This window comes from Panthera tigris, chromosome A3 (genome assembly GCF_018350195.1).
Source record: "Panthera tigris isolate Pti1 chromosome A3, P.tigris_Pti1_mat1.1, whole genome shotgun sequence".
NCBI classification, from domain to species: domain Eukaryota; kingdom Metazoa; phylum Chordata; class Mammalia; order Carnivora; family Felidae; genus Panthera; species Panthera tigris.
The window spans coordinates 68,144,440-68,166,518 of NC_056662.1; the positions used below are offsets into that span (position 1 = coordinate 68,144,440).

The following is a 22,079-nucleotide window of genomic DNA, read 5'->3' on the forward strand; positions in this document are numbered from 1 at the left end:
GGGAGGTTAATATAGGCATGGAAGATTTTTTGGTGCACTTTTGGTGATGGTATTTCTGTTTCCATCCATTATTACAGAAAGCATTTGATTTCTTTCTGACAAACGAATTCACTTTATTGTAATTATGACTAATCCTTATTGCATATACCTTTTCATTTTCTCACTTTTATTGATGTTCCTGTGTCTGAAGTAGGAGAACTATGCAAATTTTAGGTTAAGCCCTGCAGTGTGCTGACAGTGAACTCATTGAGCCTAATGCTTTGCCAAATAAAAATGATGAAGAGAAATATACTGCATTCAGATTGGTGGGAGTACAGCCAGGCCCACCCACTGGGTAAATGTGACCACCACCTGAAATCCAGGGAATTCTGATGAATAAAGATAATTATGAGTAATTCTGCACACCTTGCCTAGTTTGGAGCATATGGCAGTGGTCGTGCATTGCCAAGAAAATACTGTTTCTGCCTGCATAAATTCTGATGTTTCACTCAGAAGCTTTACCTACATGTGACACAGAAACATAAGAAGGAGTTAGATGCACAAAGCTGACAGAGTCTCCTATAAGAGTTGTTATTCTAAACAAACTCATCAGGAGTTGCATGGAATTAAAATGTATTCTGATGCTGGAACTACAAAAGTAGTTCAAATATGTACACTATTTCTAAAGACTATGCTTTTGCGTACACAAATGTGAAACACTGATGACCAGCAGGAATCAATTGCTTGACTTTCTTCCATTAAATTATTGGAGAATTTTTTCAAAAGTTTATGTTTTTCTGACTAATTATTACTCATTTTTTCCCCTCAGTATAGGTTTCTTCCTGCTGTTAGGAAATACTCATTTTGGGGAGATAAATTAACTCTTTCATTTTACCTATACAGAACAATGAAGTAAATAAAATATACACTCACTTGCTCCCCTGTATTCTCTGCTCAAATCCTCCCTATGTGCACCTAATGCCCTCAAACTACTCCATACTCTACTAGCTTCAACTAGCAATAGTGCATTCTGGCAGTGCCTCATGAGCCCCAACTTTTCCAATCACTTGTGCCTTATCAAAACATTACTGTTTTCTGTCTCAATTCCTTAAGACTCCCCTTCATTAAAGAGATAGAGGGCTCATTTTATCCAGTAATGATAAAATTGTGAAAGATTTAACCTCTTATTCCTCTCTGTTAGGCTGTTACTGTTCCAGTAATGCTATATAACAAACTACTCCCTGAACTCATTGGCTTATAATAGTGAGCATTCATTTTTCTTACAAATCTGAGGATCAGCTGAGGTGTTTTGCTTCAGGGTAGACTGGACTTGGCTCTGCATTCTGGGAGGGTTTAGATCTGCTTCACCTAACTTACTCTGGGATGGTAGCTTTCAGGGACATGCACTTCTCATGACAATCAGAGGACCACAAGATATGAAGTCAAAATTGTGCAAATACATTTAAGGCCTCTGCACACATCATGTCCACAAGTATTTCTTTAGCAAAAGAAGTTGTATTGCCAGTATGGCAGGGGTACTGAAATATGCTCCATGCATTAGAGTGCACTGCTAGGTCCCGGGGGAAAATAGTGAATTGACAATCTACATAGCTTCCAAGGAAACATATTTTCTCTTTACTGGGAATTTACTTGAGATAATACTGTACCTTAAGTGAAAGTAGAACTTGTATTGATGCAAAATGATATTATTGTAATTTAAGAGACAGTTGAAGAAATGTAATATCCTATGAATCACATCCAGTAGATGTTCTTCTATCGACTATATAATGGAATAAAATCTAACACGGTGCTAGGCAGTTTTAAGGGCTTTATCTCATTTAATTACTAAAATAACCTCATATATTAACAACTCTTCTAATTCCATTTGACAAGTTAGAGAACTGAGGCACAGAGGTTTACCAGTTTGCCTAAGGTCACATATTAGTAAGGTTTGTACTCTAGCTCTGGACACTATGCTTCTAACTGAGAGACGAAATCTGCAAATAGACAATGAGACCATATATAAAAATAGAACTCTGACCCACAACTTGTAGCAACCTGTCCAGGAAGCCAACCTATTATCTACAATAACCAGACTAGGAAGCTAGCTTGCTATAAAGGACATCTATAGGAAGTCACAGTACTATCTTGAGTAGCAATCCAGGAAGCCAAATAATAACCCCTGCAACAATTGACCCCAAAAGGCTATGATTTGACAGCTTTCCAAATATTTATTCCAACTGCAAGCTGAGAACCATCCAGAGAAGGCCAAGCATGTACATAACCAATCACATAGAATGCCCTGTTTCTAGTTAGTACACTCACAGCATCCCCAATTGCAACAACCTCCAATCAAGGCATACATGAAGCCTTCCTATTTTATCACCATAAAACTTTGCCATCTCTCTGCCTGCCTTTGAGTCTCTGCCAAAACATAAGTGATGGTGGCTGACTCCCTTGCTATGGCAAACTCTGAATTAACAACTTCGGCTTTTCTCATTTGTTTAGTTTTTATTTATTTCCACATAGCCAGAACAATATCCATTATAGCTAATGTAATTGAATTTGTGCATATCTAACATAGATTCTAAGACTGTAGCTAAAACTGCTGAAAGGCCAATAATCAACTCATTTCATCACTTCATTTTCGTAATATGGCCCCACTAGTATTTGATATTTAGAGGATTTCATAGATCTATAGAAAGTCCAAGTTAATGATAATCACAATAACAGTAGTAACAAAGTATAAGTCAATGGTAAGAACAATAGTAATAATAAAAATAAATGTGTTATTAAGTACTTATAAACACCACACACATTATTAAAAACAGTATTTAGATTAGTTTGTTGCATGCTCAAATTAATCATATGAGCTGATTACTGGCATATTTCATTTTACCAGAAAACAGAGAGAAGAAACTTGCCAAATATCCACGTTGTTTACATATTATACAAACATCATTTAATTTTGCCAGCTTACCTCCAAACTTTAATTGCATTTATATTTAGTTCAATACATGGCACACAGTGGGAATTCAACTTAATAGAGAATAGATTAATTAGATAATAACCAAGATTCAGTAAAACCTACACTAACCCTAAAGACCTATTCACCAAATTTTTTGGAACTTCCTTAGGTTTTCCTCAGCAGCTTTTTTTTCTACGTGAAAAAATACATATGGATAAAATAACTACATTTCCCATTTAGATAAGAGTATCTTAAGAGCATACTATCATTTTTGCTTTTTCTCAAGGTTTTAAGTGTGTGCATGCTGTGAACACTCAGACAATGCTGGAGAGAAGCAGACACTGTGCTACCCACTTACCTATGTGCCTGGTGAATCTACTGTCAACTGTTGATGGCAGTAACTGGCCCCTAACATCACCACATCCAAAGGTCTATAATTTCCCTATTAAGCAGCCATCAGATACTGGCTGAGTACTATGTATGTGAAAAATTATGGTTAGGCAGTGACTTCCTGACAACCAGGTCTCATGAGAATACTCTCAGCAAAGAAATGTTGGAAATAACCTGTTTTTCAATTCTTTAGCGGGACAGTTAAGGGGGTTGTAAACTTGATGTACATATGAGTAGAAGGCCTAATCCATTTTCTTCAAAACACTTGAGATCCTTATAAAATGACAATGAAATTACAATACAATGAAATACAATACAATGAATTACAACTTAAAATACATTTCACTGATAAATACCAAAGCATGACATAAAGAATGTATTCAAGTAAAAAATGTTTAAAGATAAAAAATATATATCTGCAAAAATTAAGATATTGGCAATTATGAAAAATGACTATGGGTTTAACTAAAGGCAAGGAAGAAGAGAACATTCCAGTTGTGGGGACTAGTGTGGCCAAAGACAGTAGTAGGAAAAAGAGACACGTGTAGGCATGCATGAGTAGATCAGTCCACTAGGAAAAAAAAGTGTTCATGTGAGGAAATAGTGGCCCTCATTTCTGTCATGCCTTTAATGTCCATGAAGAATGTCTGACATTTAGTGGAACATTGAAGACTAACAGGAAATAACACAAGTGCTTATTTTGCAACCAGAAGTTCCCAATGGCAATTCTACAATTTACATTTTTAGAGAATGAGTTATGACTATATGCCATTTTTCTTCATATGTGGTATCTGTTCATGTGACAACACGACATTTTATAAATAACACATTGTACCATCCTGTACTCTTCCAAAGGAAATATGCCTGCTGTCCACCCCACTTCTTCCTTGATATCTCACTGTTTTACCCCTCAATAAATTATGCACTATTCCAAGGAATTATACTCACAGTTTTTTGTCTTTTCCTTAAAAAGGCCATGAAAAAGTGAAATCTGTCTAGTAGACCGTTGAACTCCCAGGCCTCTATTCTGAAGTCTCATGGGTGAGCTCACAGTCCATATTATCATAGAACCTGGGAGGATTTTTTTCACTTATTTGTTAACACACTGAAATTATCCCTTTATTAGTCTCTTCCCATCCCCACCTTTTTTTTCTACTTGGGTTATGATATGTCTCACAGCAAGCATCACCCTATTATTATCTCCAGTTTTGTTGTCTGGATTTATTTTCAGTCCCTGGCAGGGTATATGAATATCCATGAGATGTTTCCATAGACCTGGCAGTGGACTACTCAAGTGCTTCCCTCTGGGAACAAACACTGGAGACGAAGGCTAGGAGTGTCCTCCTCCATTCATACAGCCTGTATGGCAGAATGGCCTGAGAGATAATTTGGGGGCCAGTTTATCATGGCCTGTAAAGAGTTTTACCCAGTAATTGTTTTTATCTGCCTTTTTTCACAAGACCTTGTGTTAGGTACTAGACAAAGATACTGTACTTGCCATCAAAACCTTAAAGTCTAACATAAAATCAGATCCTAATTGTATCAGAGGGTGATAGATTTTCTAAGAAAAGTACAGAGAAGGGGCAATGGGAGTTCAAAGAAGAGGATTACTTCTTACTTGTGAAGGGTCAATCATGCTTTCTGGAAAAAAAAAATGCAGTAATTTATTTCTGTCCTAATAGTTAGGCAGGGAGCACATGACAATAAACCTCTATATCTAGGCACTTAGAGCTATAGAGAATTGGTCAGTATCATCATTCAAACTTTATTTTCTCCTTCCTAGGAGCCGTTCTGTTTAAGTTCACTGCACCTGATCCCAAGGAGCTCAAGCAATGTAAAATAGCCTGCTTGATTAAGTTAATTTCAAGGTTTCATTTCTGATATATTGCCTACAACCATTTTATTCATTGTGATAACTGCATAAAAATAACCTAAAAAAATAGTTGAGTAAGTAATAGTGCCAAAAGTTCCTTTCCACTACAACATTCTAGTTCTCTCATTTCATCATAAATCTTAAATTTGCCTTAAGACACTAACAGCACTTTAGTGAGCATGAAATGTGATTATAATTGTGAAAGTAACTGGAAAAGAAAACATCGGCTTGCTAGATACGTTATTCTAAAAAAGAAATGCATAGGGATGAGGGAATCTCCAATATGGAAATGAAAAGATTCTGAGGATATGAAATTCATTATCTAGTTGCTGAACTTTTTTTCTTTTGTTACTTCTGTGTTGCATTAAACTGTATGCCTCTATTATGAGATAGCCTGTACTTTTCCATTTCAAATTTTTTAATACATGCAAAGTAATTAACCTTATAATAGCTCTAATATTAGATGTCCAAACTGCCCTTTTTCTTATTATTCATTTTAATTTGTTCAACATGTACTGGGAAACTGACAATAAGGAGTCCAAATTATTATTTAAATAGACTACCATCTGCGCAGAAGAGAGAACTGTCTTGATATGCAATAAAACACTATAATTTTTTAAATGTATGTGTATTGCTGAGTGGTAGAATACCTGTAGTTCACCCATTATGATCATTTTTTTTAAAGTTTATTTATCTATTTTGAGAAAAGAGAGAGTGCGAGCAGTGGGGGCAGAGAGAGAGAGAGGGAGAGAGAGAAACCCAAACAGGCTCCATGCTGTTAGTGCAGAGCCCCACACAAGGCTCAAACCCATGAACTGTGAGATCATGACCTGGGCCAAAATCAAGAGTTGAGGTTCAACCAGTTGAGCCACCCAGGCGCCCCATCATGATCATGTTAAACAAAAGTGTACTATCATTATTTTGTACACTATAAAAAATATCACCCAATACACAAAATTTATTTTTTTCTTTTCTTCTAGCACTACAGAGATATAATTGACATGTAACATTGTGTAAGTTAAGGTTTCCAATAGTTGATTTACTTATTTATTGCAAAATAATTACCACCATGGTATTAGCTAACACCTGCATCATGTGACATAATTACCATTTCTTTTTTTTGCAGTGAGAACATTTAAAATCCACTTAGCAACTTTCAAGTATATAATACAGTATTACTAACTGTAATCACCATGCTGTACATTAGATCCCCAGAACTTACTCAACTGTAAATGCATACTTTTTTTTTAATGTTTATTTACTTTTGAGACAGAGACAGAATGCGAGTGGGTTAGGGGCAGAGAGAGAGGTAGACACAGATCTGAAGCAGGTGAGGCACACGGGCACTTGTACCCCAATGTTTATAGCAGCACTTTCAACAATAGCCAAATAATGGAAAGAGCCTAATGTCCATCAAATGACGAATGGATAAAGAAATTGTGGTTTATATACACAATGGAATACTATGTGGCAATGAGAAAGAATGAAATATGGCCTTTCGTAGCAACGTGGATGGAACTGGAGAGTGTTAATGCTAAGTGAAATAAGTCATAGAGAGAAAGACAGATACCATATGTTTTCACTCTTATGTGGATCCTGAGAAACTTAACAGAAGACCATGGGGGAGGGGAAGGAAAAAAAAAAAAGGTTAGAGAGGGAGGGAGCCAAAACATAAGAGACTCTTAAAAACTGAGAACAAACTGCGGGTTGATGGGGGGTGGGAGGGACGCGAGGGTGGGTGAGGGGTACTGAGGAGGGCACCTGTGGGAATGAACACTGGGTGTTGTATGGAAACCAATTTGACAATAAATTTCATATTTAAAAAAACCCAAACAGATCTGAAGCAGGATCCAGGCTCCAAGCTGTCTGCACAGAGCCCAATGCGGGGGCTTGAACTCATGAGCTGTGAGATCATGACCTGAGCTGAACTTGGCTGCTCAACTGACTGAGCCACCCAGGTGCCCCTTAATTTTTTTTTTTTTTTTTGAAATGCATACTCTTTGACCTATGTGTCCTTTTCCCCCCTCATCTGACAGCTCCTGGTGACTACTTGTCTCTGTTCCTCTGAGTTTTGCTTTTTTAGATTCCACATATAAGTGACATTATGCATATTTGCCTTTCTCTGTGTGACTTATTTCACTTAACATAATAACTTTAGGATCCATCCATATTGTCACAGCAGGATGTCCTTTCTCATAGCTCAATAATATTCCATTTACATATGAGAGTTCAGTTATCCCTTGAATAATCTGTTTTCATTTCCTTTGAATATATACCCAGAAGTGGGATTGATGGATCATACAGTAATTCTGTTTTTAATATCTTGAGGAACCACCATACCATTTTCCATAGTGGCTGTACCAACTTACATTCCCACCAACAGTACTATATAAATATGCTCTTTCCTCCTCAAACCTCTAGTTATTAATTTTAGCATCCATTGATGATTGTTGCCTGAATCATCAGTTTTTACTATTTGAATCATCAGTATTTACTATGATGGTGGCCAAGTGGTGCATTTCTTCTCTATTTATCAATTGGCATTTTATTTAAAAAAGAGTTTTTTCATTTATCTATGTATAATTTTTTTAAAGAATCAGTTCTTTTTAAATATTTATTTTGAGAGAGAGAGAGAGAGAGAGAGAGAGAGAGAGAGAGAGAGAGAGAGAGAAAGCGTGAGCAAGCACACAAACAGGGGAGAGGCAGAGAAAGAGGGAGAGATAGAGTCCCAAGCAGGCTCTGGGCTGTCAGCACAGATCCTGATGCGGAACTCGAACACATGAGCTGTGAGATCATGACCTCAGCCAAAATCAAGAGTTGCATGCTTAACTGACTGAGCCACCCAGGTACCCCTATAAAATTTTTTCAGTTTGGATTCATGGACTCATTTTAGTTAGGTAAGTTCTATTTTGTGTGATCACAGAAATGTACCATTCAGATCTTTAACAAGAATCTGTTCTGAGGATGTGGGTGTCTGACAGCTTCCAGTTGCTGCCCCTGAAGACCTGCCCACTGTATGTTCTGCCAAAGCCTTCCTTCCATAGGGCTGCTCCTGGTCAGTGCTGGGCATAGGTACTATAGTTGGGGCGTTTATGCCCAATACTAAATTCTCTAAGTATGCAGTCTTCTTCTGGGCTGGACGTGAGCTGGACAAGACTTTCTCAGAGCTGCACTGCAGTATGAGACTTTCCATCCACCTCCCTTCCATCTCCCCTTCACAGGAGTCAGTTTTTCACTGCATGTGGGGTTCTCCCTGCCTACTTCTGCTCTGTCTCTTCTTTAACCTTCCTAGGTACTTCCCCTAACAAACTATTGCACTTTTAATTCTGTATTACTGTTTCTCAGAAGACATATTCTTTTACTGTCATTATTTATTCTGGTGTTTGAATAATCCCAGATTTGGCCAGTAGGAGATATTTCAAGCTGGCTTCTACATTCTCTTTTCTTTATCTTTTTATTTAGAAAGAATTTCAGATTCACACAGAAGCTCAAAATATAATATAGACAGTTCGTGCGCTAGAGCCTTCACTCAGCTTCCTTCAAGGATAACATATTCCATAACCATAATACAATTATCAAAATCATAATAGTGGTAATGGCATACTAAATATACTGCACCCCTTCTTCAGATTTTACTTGTTTTCCCACGCATTTATGTGTATGTGTGCGAGGGTGAAGGATTCTATGAAATATAGATTTGTTTAATCACTACCGCAATATGGATCCAGAACTGTCTGATCAGCTTAAAGAAACTCCCTTGGGCTATTCTTTTGCAGTTCTAGTATCCTTCCAACAACCCTGACCTCTGGAAACCATTGATATTTTCTCCATCACTGTAATGTTGCCATTTTGAAAATGTTACATAAATTGAATTACATAGTATGTAACCTTTTGAAATTTGATTTTTCTTTCATTCCTTTAATGCCAATGAGATCCATCTAAGTAGTTGCATATATCAACCGTTCTTTCCTCTTAATTGTTGAGTAGTATTCCATGGGATGGATATGCCACATTTTGTTTATCCATTCACCCATTGGAGGGCATTCATGCTGTTTCTGCTTCGGGACTATTTCAAATAAAGCTTCTAAGAACATTTACTTGCAGGTTTTTGGAATGTGATCTTACGTTTTCAGTGTTGAGTAAATACCAAGGAATTATATGGTAATATGACAAGCATATGTTTAACTTTATAAGGAAGTATAAATATATATTTCACCATCTTTCAATTTTTTTAGCCCTTTTCTCATTTATTTGGAAGAGCACTTCATATATTCTGTATTCCAGTCATTTGATAATTAGGTTTTGCAAATAGCTTCTTCTAACTGGTTACCTTTTTTTTTTTTTTTAACTTGTTAAATGGTGTATTTGGGTGGACTAAAATAATTAATCTACTTACACTCACCACTTTTTAATTATGTTTTATCTTTTCTGTGTCTTGGTGAAGAAATTCTTCTCACAAAGGTATTTCCTTAAGTTATATTCTAACATTCACATTTAGGTTATACAATCACTTTAAACTGATTCTTGTTATTATATGAACAAATTCTATTTTACCTGTATGTCTTATATTATTCTACAACAATTTTCAAAATCCTTTCTCCAATTAACTGTGATACCACTTATTTCATAGGTCAATTTTTCATATATGTGAGACTTATGTTTTTGGGCTTTCTATTCTATTTGTTTATTAATCTACTCTTCTATCAATGACCCCCCTCTTCATTAAAATGGGTTTATAATAAGATTTATTAAAAAACAAGTCCTCCTACTCTGTTCTTCTTCAGGAATGTCTTGTTATTCTTGAATTTTTTTCATATTAATTCTAGAATCAGCTTGTTCAATTTCATTAAAATCCCTGTCAGGATTTCTTTGGATTTTTATTGAACATATAGATTACTTTAATGAGAATTGCTATTTCTATGATATTGAAACTATTAATGGACATGATATTTCTTTTTTATGTAGGTCATCTTTAATGTCTTTCAATAAAGTTTTATGATTTTCTCCATAAAAATCATGAGCATCTTTATTTATACTTATTGTTATAATTCTTTTATATTTGGTGCTGCTAACAATGATAGATATGCTTCTAATGTTTAGATTATTATGATTTGCTGTAGGGTTTGTAAATACACTTTACTAGGAAAAGAAAATTTCTCTTGGTAGCTTCTTTAATTTTTTCTTTTCTACTCATGAATTGGTGTTAAATTCTATAGAATGCTTTTTTTTTTTTAGCAAATATTGAGATGATCATGTGTATTTTCTCTTTTAATCTGTTTATATGGTAAATTACATTAAAAGATCCTTAAAGCTAAATTCAACTCTTCATTCCCAGGATAAAACAAACATAGTTTTAAAATGTATTCCTAGATATAGGAGCTAATATTTTGTTTAGGAGTTTTGCTTCAATATTCATGAGTGATATTGGCCTAAATTTTCCTTTTTAGTAAGTTCTTTTCTGTTTTGGTTTCAATGTCATATTAGCCTCATATAAAATTAAATTCTCCTTCTTTCTATTCTCAGCCTGAGTCAGCCTCAGTGTGACTACACTTTACACAGGTTTATTCTTCAGTATTGGCCCCTGTCCTTCCTTTTTCTAAAGCAATTGCTTTAGAAAGGTACAACTGTAAATTCTTTCCCTACCCCTTTGAGCTGTAAATTCTCTGCAACCCAAAAATGTCTTTTTCAAGAACCAGAGAGCTATCTCTTTGAAATAAAATAAATAATAAACTTATATCGATACTTCTTTAGTCATCAATTTTCAACATTTATAGTTAATCTATGCAAACTCCCCAGTACCATTTACTCATATCACTTTTCTGGTCTTCTCAAAAAATTGTATCAATTTTGGAGAGGTAAAATTTATGAAACTCTTGTTAATATGGCCAAACATCAAGTTATCTCCATATTCTGCTACTTCTCTCTCTCTCTCTTTTTTCTTTCGGATCATATCTCTAGAGTCTTCCAACCTTGTGTTCCTTCTTGTCTGGTTGCTTTTTAGGTCTGATGCACAAGTGGTATCCTGGGTGGGTCTTCTCTTTCCCTTCATCTGGAGAATTCCTCTCGCCAGTCCTCTACATCAGGGACCCTGGTTCTTAGGACCTGTACTTTCTCTTCCTTGACTTGCAATAGCTCTGCCAAAGGCATAGCCACAACTTCAATTAGGAAAATTTTATTTTATCTTCCATAATTTCTCTAAGGAAATGTTCTTGAAACAAAGAGGAAACTAATTCCAATATTGCCTATTGATCTATGAAATAAGCTTAGAGGGAATTTCATTTGCATATCTTACTTAGGGGCTCTGCCACTATATATCAGCTCATTAGCCATCCATTGCTTCCCTCTGCCCAGGACATGTGTATTACAGACTGGGTTTAAATTGATCATTTCCTTCTTCAACTCACTCCAGTTCTAATATTAATCACAATTAGAACCATCATATTGTGAAATTATAAAAACAAAGTGAAGGGAGTCAATATTTAGTGAATATCCACTATGACCCACTCTACTAGGTACTTTACATCCACTATAAATGATTATATTATCAAACAATCCTACTAAGTAGGTATTATTTTAGGGGCACCTGGGTCACTCACTCAGTTGAACATCTGACTCTTGATTTTGGCTTAGGTTATGATCCAGGGTCATGGAATCAAGCCTCTCATTGGACTCCATACTGAGCGTGGAGCCTGCTTAAGATTCTTTCTCTTTCCCTCTCATCACCCCTCCCTTTACCCCTTCCCCACATACATGTGCATGCTCACTCTCTCTCTCTCTAAAAGTAGGATTACTCTAATTCTCTAATTTTTCTAACTAGAAACTATGGGCATAAGGAACAGGGTCTTACAGATAGCAAGTTGTGGTCCAAATATTACAATATGTTTCTATTACTTTAAAGCCCATGTTTTATCCTTTTCATAGCCTTGCATCAAGGTCAGCTTGAAGTAAAAGACTTTAATTTCCTGAGTAACCTCTTGAGGTCTGACTAATTTTACAATCTGCTCATGACTTCTTATGGGAGAACTCTGTACCCTATGAATGAAATGAACCTTAATTTCCTTGCCTGAGCAAATGGAAAAGTTATAATTCAGTTTGTAAAGACTACAAGAGAACTCAAGAAAAATCTCTGACAAATACACCCCCCCCCCACACACACACCAACTTATCCCACAAAGTGATTTATTATAGTAGATTTGAATGGGATCTTCTTTCTGTTCTAAGGGCAGAAACAAAGCCACATGGTAGATTCTGGCTGTTGTAGATTAGACATGGTAGGTTAGACTTATGTTCTCTTCTTGTCTTGTGTTTACATCATGAAAAATATCAATAATCAATCTTCAAGTTATTATAAAAATTTCAGTGAGTTAGGTAGGAGTCAAAAAAGAAAAATCCTAAAAGTATTAGTGCTGTCTATAAGTATTGTTAGATTAATATATACTAATGCTTATTTTCCCAAGGCTTTCATTGATAAGTAAATATATTAAAATATACATATATGTTTATTAGCAAAAATAATTATTTTTAAAGCATAAATGATTTTATTAGTGAACTTACTCCTCAGTTTCTGGAAAGGCCAAGAAACACATTACTAAATAAGCATTCTCTTTTCATTCAAATCTCTCCCCTAATGCCCTATACTTCTTTGGCAATGAAATTGCTGGTCCTTCAACAAGTTCAATAAGACAATTAACTGGGCCCACTTCTCCTACTAAATAATAATTTTATTTAAGTTTTTTAATGTTTCTTTTTGAGAGACAGAGAGAGACACAGTGTGAGCAGGGGAGGGGAATAGAGAGAGAGGGAGACACAAAATCCCAAGCAGGCTACAGGCTCCAAGCTGTTGGCACAGAGCCCCATGCAGGGCACGAACCCAGGAACCACAAGACCATGACCTGAGCCAAAGGTGGAGGCTTAACCAACTGAGCCACCCAGGCACCCCTAACTAATAATTTTCTCAGAGATGAGTGAATTAAAAATGAGAAACTAAGTTGACTACCCACATTTGGTTTTAGTTTTTGGTGGAGAAATAAGAAATATCTAAATGGCCTTTTGACCTACCTCCTCTTTATTTAGGTAACAAAATCAAATTGTCTAGGTTGTGACGCATCACCTAAAAAATGCACATCAAGTTCATATTGTTTAACTATGAAGGAAAGGAAAACACAGACACACACACAAATGCACAGATGTGCAGACACACACACACACCGAGGATTTAAGTCAACTGAAACTTGTAAAGTCAAAAATATATTTTAACAGAATTTTTCATAAGATGGAGATTATATTTACAGGAAGTACAGATGTTTACTCAATTTAGTAAGAACAATCATTCTATAGTTTTGCTACTATTGTCTTAAAATTTCATAATTTTTAAACATTCTATTAGTGTCCCTGTATTTGATAATCTAATCTCAATTTTTCTAAGAATAAAATGTTCTTTTTACTCAAAAGTGGAAGTAAATAGAGATATATATACCTCACATTCAATTTATCTTTATTAAAAGATATTAATTTTTAAGATATGACTATGACTTTGGCCACTAAGAAATGTTACATTTATGTCCTGCTTTAAATCTTCAATCAATCTCTCCCATCTGTCAAATTTTTATAGCTACTAAAAGATAAAGGCTCTGTTGCTATGGTAATTATTCTATTACCTAGGTGACAGTGTTCCAATGATGTCATTGTTAGTGATCTAGCTCATAAAACATTTTTTAGTTTTAGTATAGTTACACAAGGGGGAACATTACCAATGATACAAAATCAAGAGGGTCAGAAGAATGCTGCTCTTCTTAATAAACAGGGTGCTCACAAATGAAAATTAGAAGGTGAACGCTCAAATGAATTTCTCCAATTATCTCTGCTTTTAGTTGGGTCAATGCCCTCATCAGCATTTTACAAAGCTGAATGAAAAAGAAGAGTTTGTGTGTAGAGAAAGATAAAAAGAAAGCAAGGTGTTCTAGGGGAAGAATTGTGGAAATGGCATCCATTGAAAAAATGTATTTCCTTAACTCTTTTCAGTTGAATCTCAGGCTTGATCATTGGCAAGGGGAAAAAATGCTGTGTGCTTTCATTTTAGTGCCATAATCTACTCCTTAACCAGAGACCTGTGTACAAAGAAATGCAGAGAAAGGTATAAAGGAGGAATTGGAAACAGGAAATTAGGTGGAGAAGATAGTAAAAAAGATCAGAAACTGAGTTGTCGGTCACTATTCAGATTATGATAAAAGAGGAATTAGGGGGGAAAAAGGTAGCAAGAAGGGTGGATAAGACTTTGAAAAGTTTGTCCAACTTCAGTTGGACTTGTTAAGAGGTGACTTCCCTGTGCTGATGCTATCTCCTTCTTATTTAAAAGACTTTCAGATGTTGGCAAAGACATAAAGCATGCCACTCTCCAATATTACCTAACAGATGACAGGGAAAGTATCCTTTGAGTTCAGAGGATTCTATAGGCATCCACGCTCTAATGACTCCGGATGAATTATTACCCATCAAAGAAAAATGAAACCAACATCTCCTTTATAAAGGTAGTAAAGCCAATTCTTGAAAATCCTTTTTTCTCTTTTCCTCTTATCATGTCTTCTACATATTTGCCTACCCTATTCTCTCATACTGTAAGACTTGAATTAAGCTTGAAGAGAATGAAGAAATCCTAGTAGTCTATTTTATAGGTAAGGCAAAGGTTCAGAGAGTTTCATTGACTGATGCAATGATAGAAACTCAGAGTTGGAAGAAAAGTGTATAGTATTTGGTGGACTCATACCAATTCAATTCCTGAATGCTTGCCAACATCCTCTAGACTCTTGTTTTGACACCTCAATGTAGAAGAATTCACTACAGCTGGAGGCAGTCCATTCCATTTTGGCCAAGTTGACATAATTCATTGAGGGCAAAATATTACATAAGCCTGTGAAAACTTCATCTGTTAGTCTCCCCTACTGCTAAAATTTTTTAGCAGGAGCATAAAGAGAGCAAAACTATTTCCAAACCTCATGTGGCAGAACTCCAGACATCATGGTATTTGGGCTGGTGTTGGGAGGATGGGTTTGGGGGAGAGCAAATGCTCCTGCAGACCCCACAAATCACACAACTATGGGTTACTGCCCTCCTTATTTATGTGTAAGGCCAGTTTAGGGTTTTCGTTTCCCTTGGGATGTACACTCTGTGTACATATGCATTTTCTGGCAACAGTATGAATCAGGCAGAATAACCTAATGATAAACCACAAGCTCAACCAGGGAAGCAACAGCTGCTGAGACATCACCTCACTTTGTGAAAATTGGTAATGGACCTATTAATTGTGGTATTTTAGGCAACTCCCAGAGCAAACATAAAGCCATTCCACAATTAATAATTTGTCTTTATTCAATTAACAGTTTCATGTGTCTTGTTCTTAGTATGTATTACAACTTGACATTGCACCTAGGAGAGAGTTTTTACAAGAAAATGTGGTATGTGAATAATATTACCCCGTTGGTTTTAGATTCTAACAGGTTTCTTTCTCTCCCCTAAGGGATGGGGAAGGAAATACCAAAGGCTGGAATGTAAATGTCTAAAACCCAAAATAACTTGTCAGATTAAACCACCAACATCATAAATCAAGCTCATTAACAGCAACTGATAAAGCTTATCTGCCTCACATCACCAGGGAGGCACTTGCTAGCAGGGCCTTTGCAGAGAGAATTTTCAGTAGATATCATCATTAGAGCTCAGTGAAATAGCCATCTACAGGAACAGCTTGCAGCACTAGCTTCCATATCATAATTACAGAAATGATTACAGTAGCAAATATTAAAAACTGTGCAGTTATGCATAATTTCTACAACATGCAATCTAATTTACCAGCAGTAAAAACAGTAATAAAAGCATTGCCCGGTGATGGGACAAAGCAATTTTCAGTCAAGATGCCTAAAAATAACATACGTTTTCTTGGAGCTGGATTCATTGTTAACATGGTATGCTTAGCATCCTGCTTGAGGGCGCTTAATCAAGACCAGGGCAGTAACCATGTTAACTAATGCATGATACTAATAGACTTTTCATACAAAATAGTAAGAATTCTGGCTTCCATGGATAGCTACAGTTTTGGTAAAGGCTATCCATAGAGGGTAATAAAGTCTCAGAAGGAAGGGGCCCCTTCCTTTATCCACTTACATCAACATTCCTTATTCCTTTGAACCCCCATTTCCCTCCCTGGAGCTTCATGCTTCTTTTAGCATTCACCTGTCTCTCTTCTTATCCTACTTATTTGTATCCATATCAATATCCTTGTTAATTTAAGCTCTTAGATGGAAGAGACTATAACTGATTCATATTCTTAATCTTTTCCTCCCCAGGGAATCCATCCCTGTGCTAAGCACAAAGTAAATGATACACAAGTTTGTCAAATTAAATTGATGGACTTGAGGTGTAAAGTTGTACAATATAAATCCAACATCACTCAGAAACGTCACAGTAAAGAAAACATAATCTGCTATATCTGAGCCCTGGCAGGATTAAGTTTGCTCATTTAAAGCAATAATTTTCAACCCTGGCTGTAAGGCTTTAAGAAAAACCTAGTTGCTAGGTACTACTCCAGAACATTTTAAAATCAGAATTTCCAACAGTAGGATCTGGGCATAGGGATTTTTAAATATGCCCAAGAAGGAGCCAGGGTTGAGTCTCGCTGATTTAAAAGGTATGAGTAAACACACACTGAATGTAAACATGGAAAATATTTGATTCACTAAATGTAAAGAACTAGTTTCCTTTGCTGTGTGTCTTTGGGCATATGCTTCATACTCAGGGCTACATTTGGTTCCTCTATAAAATGAATGGAGTTAATGATACATAAAGTAATCCCTGAATTACTTTTCATAACCAAACTGCATAAGTACAAAACAATGCCAACACCAGCACCACCAGGTCAGTGAGTCAGTTATGAGTCAACTCCCAATAGTGGAGAATGGAAGTTCATATACTTTAAAAATTCTCTAAGTCATAACTTCTCTTTGGACAAGGATGATAGGAGGATGACCTTTCTGGTTTGTTCTTAGAATACAAGATAAGCAATGGAAAACTGTTTTCAAAAAGCAGGGTCATCAAGATCTTGATTGTTAAATATCATTCTCCAACACAAGGAACCAGAACTCCTTGGAGAAATGACTAATTGTAGGGCAGGGGAAGAGATTATACAAGCTGAGCTTGGAACATCCTGTAGGGTCATACAGTAATGAAAGTGTTAAAAAAAGCAAAATGATTTGGGCATGCTAAAGGGAACAGGAGCCCACAGAAAGAATTCCGAACGGCCAAACATGAAACAATTTGATGAACAAAATAAGACGGTATTAGATTAAAACCTGAAGTATAAGGTAGATATCCATGAGTCCATATGGATATAAATGTTTGAATAAATAAATAAATGGGGGCAGAGAAACAAATCCTCCTTAGAGAAGAATTCCAAATAGTGTACACAGATATCTCCTACTCCAGGAGGTGAGGCATGTTCCTTACGTTGGATGTGAGCTATACTTAGCAACTTCTTCCAAAGAACAGAGTATGGAAAGGAAGAATAATCACTTTACAGTGGAAAATCATGGCAGATACTACCTTAAAAGTGATTATGGTTAACATCATCAGTGAGAGGTCATGTTGCTATCACAAATTCCCTGATAGGATACCACAATTCCACTTCACTTCTATGGTCTTTATTTCTCCCAAACCCATAACCCCAAAGTGATCATGAGAAAAACAGACAAACCCAAGCTGAAGAACATTGTATAGAATACCTGAACAATACTCCTCAAATGCTCAAGATCATGCAAACTGAGAATGACTGAGCAACTGTCAGAGTAGGGAAGGCATGATGATTAAATACAGTGGTATCTTGAATTGTACCCAAGAACAGAAAACAGACATTTGTGGAAAAACTAGTGAGTTTAGTTTAGTAAAGTCTGTAGTCAAGTTAATAGCAACATGCCAATGTTAATTTCTTACTTTTTACAAATATAAAATATAAAAATGAACATTAGGGAAACTGGATGATGGATACATGGGAACTCTCTGTGCTATCTTTGTATACCTAAAAATATTCTTAACTTTATTACAAATTGTACATAGAAAGCACATATAGGCATGAAAAGAAATATAATTATAAAAATTTCTTATCTTTTGATTAAACATATTTAAAATGTTCTCAGACATAAAAAACTTTGCTGTTTCCCTGTTTGGTCAATAATGAAAAATACATTTAATATATTATGTATTCAACTTTAGTAATTTGCATTTCTCATTAAATCAGTCTGGACTTAAAATCTCCAGACAGAATTAGCAAAATGTACATTGTACTTGACATGGTATCAGAATGCCTTCCTGCACTACTTACCAGGAAGCTTTAACGGAAAGCACATTTCCTCATGTGAAAAATAAACCATGTCAGGTACATCTAATCAAGGGCCCAGAGGAGTATCAACTTTTTTTTTCTTTAATTTTTTTAATGTTTATTTATTTTTGAGAGAAAGAGACAGAGTGAGAGTGGGGGAGGGACAGAGAGAGAGAGGGAGATACAGAATCTGAAGCAGGCTCCAGGCTCTGAGCTGTCAGCACAGAGCCTGATGTGGGCCTCGAACTCACAAACTGTAAGATCATGACCTGAGTTGAAGTTGGGTACTTACCCAAATGAGCCATTCAGGCTCCCCAAGGAGTGTCAGTTCTGAATGAACTCGCTGTATGGCTGCAATGTGATGTGAACACTTCATAATGACTCACACAGTGTATTTTTCTTGGGGCCTAAATTTTATTCAAGAGCAGAACAGCACTCTTGCTTACTAGTGAATGTTTAGCATCCTTTTGCTGTTTAATTTACAAAGTTAAAATTTCTCCAAGCGATAAGGAAATCTGTTAGCCAAAGATGTGATGTTTAAATAAATACAAATTAGAAATTCCAGTTGCTGATTTTTGCTGGTTTTACTTACTAAATGTTTTTGGGATGTGGCCTTTCCACTCATTTTATTCGTTTAGTCTCAAGTCTTTTAATGGGTCTCTGTTTCTCTGCAGTATTCTGCTTCTTCCCCATCTCCAGTACATCCATTTCATTCTACCCAGAGTGGTCCATTCTAAGTTGCAGATATGACTTTACCACTTCCCTCAGTAAAACCCTCTCATAGTTACCTGATTATTATATGTTAAGTTCAAACTTCTCATCATGGCACACCAACTGTCCAGCGCATGGCCACAACTAATCTTCTAGAAGCTGTGCAAAGGAAGGTGTATACTTTCCCATTAGAAGAAGTTATGCTCTAATATTACTGAAGTAGTTATTTTCTATGCACACCCTACAGCTATATGCTTTAGTGGCTTCCCTCTTGTGGTTCCTTTTTCCCCCTTCTTTAAATGGTAAATCTCTCATTATATTTCAGTAGTCATTGGAGGTGTCCTCTCCTCTATGAGGTTTTCCTTAATAATAATTTTCCAATCGTCTTCATTCCCCTGAAAACAAGCACTGTCTCAGTGTTCTGTTTCTATGTCACTTGATATACCACTATCCTAACAGCCACCGAACCCCCTTTGCCCTGCACTGTACAAGTGTCTTGCTTTCCACTAGCTGTAAGCATCCTTCTTACTCATCTTTGTGTCCTGGGGAAAAGCAAAGGGCTTGTATACAGAGGACACTAAAAATGTTACTGAGCAGCTATAAACAGAAATTCCTGCTCATTTAAATTAAAATAAATATCCCTCAAGGGACTAATTATGGAGTCACAGTATATCTGCAGGGCTAGATTTCTGCATTACCTCTCTTCACACACCCCCTCTCTGTAATCAACAAGGGTTCCAACCTGTATTACCTGCCAGCTTTTTCCACTTAGTGTCAATCTCACATTTGTATTTCTACACGGCTGAGAGGTGTCTTTAAAAAGATCCATTTTTATAATTCTTTTTCTGCTTCTTTCACCATGCTCTTGTAAATGAGATCTTCATTTGTCTATATGCTAGGTTCTATCTTGTGAGCTCAGCATACAAAATCAAGTAAGATAAATTCCTGACCTCAGGGAGCTTATAGTTTGATAATGAATTACATGGAGGGAGTTAAGCACCAGATGCCACTGGAGAAGAGGGACAGAAATCCTAAATCAAGGAAGGTTTTTTCAAGAAGATGGTGCTTAAGCCAGGATTTGAAGGATAAATGGAAGGTACTAGCTGAGGAAGGAGGTGAATGGCATCACAGGAGAAAAGAAAAACAGCTGGGAAGGGGCTCCAAGGGAAGGGGTGGTGGCCAGAGGTAGCTCAATATGTTTGCAGATTTTTTTTTTAATTTTTTTTTTACGTTTATTTTTGAGACAGAGAGAGACAGAGCATGAACGGGGGAGGGGCAGAGAGAGAGGGAGACACAGAATCGGAGGAAGCAGGCTCCAGGCTCTGAGCCATCAGCCCAGAGCCCGACGCGGGGCTCAAACTCACGGTCTGTGAGTTCATGACCTGAGCTGAAGTCGGACACTTAACTGACTGAGCCACCCAGGCGCCCCTGTTTGCAGATCTTAAACCAGTTGATATACATGGGATGAGGATGCATATGAGATGGTGCAAGGAGATTAGTGCAGAGGTAAACTCTGAAAGCCCTGTGACTAAGATTAGGTATTTGAATTTGAAGCTTGCAGAAACCAGAGAAAACTAAAGAACTGCAATCACATTTATGTATTATAAAGGTCTCTGCAGATCCTGAGTTGGGCGGGGGGAGGTGGAGAGGAGAGGAGTAGGCATAGAGAAGACAAGTTATATGGCAGCTACAGTTATTCAGTAAAGACACTAAAAGCATGAGTAAAAAAAAAAATGGTAAAGGGTGTAGAAAGTAGGGAAAAGGTGAAATTTAGAGCATGTGGTCACTAGGGGGTGAGCAAATGGGAGGTGTCCAAGATGACTCTCAGGTTTCAGATGTGGACAGTGGGGTCAATTGGTGTTCTTATTTCCAAAGACAGGGAACAAAGGAGGAGGAACAGGTCTGAGGAAAAAGATAACATCAGGCTTTAAACATGTTTGTATTAAGTGTACATTTATCTTGATGAGCACTGAGTGATATATAGAACTGTTGAATCACTATATTATAAACCTGAAACTAACACTGTATGTTAACTACACTGGAAGTTAAAAAAAATGTTTGGATTAAGATCCATCTGGGCATTCAAGCAGAAAAAGCAGTTGGATACTTTCTAGGTTTAGTCAAGTGGTCCAATTAAAAATAACTCATTGAGAAGCTATGCATTTAGGTAAGACCACCCCCTACCCAACAGTGGAGAGGAAAAAACAAAAAAGGGAAGGAGAGCTAAGGATGTAGACCTGATGAACACCAAGATTTAAGGAAAGAGAACAGAGTGTGGTGAGAAGGCAAAAACAGAGAAAACCAGGACATAGTAAATTAGGATCCAAAATGTAAATATAAATAGCAGTTTTGAAAATGGAAGATGTGTAGCCAACAGTGTCAGAGATCACAGAAAAGTTAAATGAGTAAAGGCTAAAACTATTCTCCAGTGACATAATATTTTAACCATTTATTGGTTTGTATAAAAAAATAGTAAGCATTATTCAAATTTTGAGATTGGCTTTTATCTGATATGTATAATGGTGTTTATGACTAAAAAGGAATTAATGTCATTACTTTTCTCAACTCACTATAATCTAGACACCTAGCCATACCTTAGAGTTCCCAGTGTTGGTATGTGAGAAATCACTTAATTCCAAATCCCAGTTCCTATGTATTATGTATCAAAAAAATGCCTTCCTAGAGAGACTGACAGAGGGGTTTATTACAGTTCAAATCATCCTAACCTTAAGATATCCCCCTCTTTTTTTATAACCACATTTCAGTCAGGAAATCTGTATTTTAGACCTAAAGATGTT

The 22,079-nt window shown here is 36.4% G+C and overlaps 1 long non-coding RNA gene across 1 annotated transcript in view; it reads left to right on the forward strand.

Annotated features, from left to right (window-relative positions):
• Window positions 1–4,307: 4,307 nt before the first annotated feature.
• The window catches only part of LOC122237020, a 29,686-nt gene continuing 11,914 nt past the window's right edge, over window positions 4,308–22,079 (forward strand). Inside the window, exons 1-2 of the long non-coding RNA XR_006215216.1 lie at window positions 4,308–4,378; window positions 5,121–5,171. This is a non-coding gene — a long non-coding RNA (uncharacterized LOC122237020). The remainder of the gene's footprint in view (window positions 4,379–5,120; window positions 5,172–22,079) is intronic.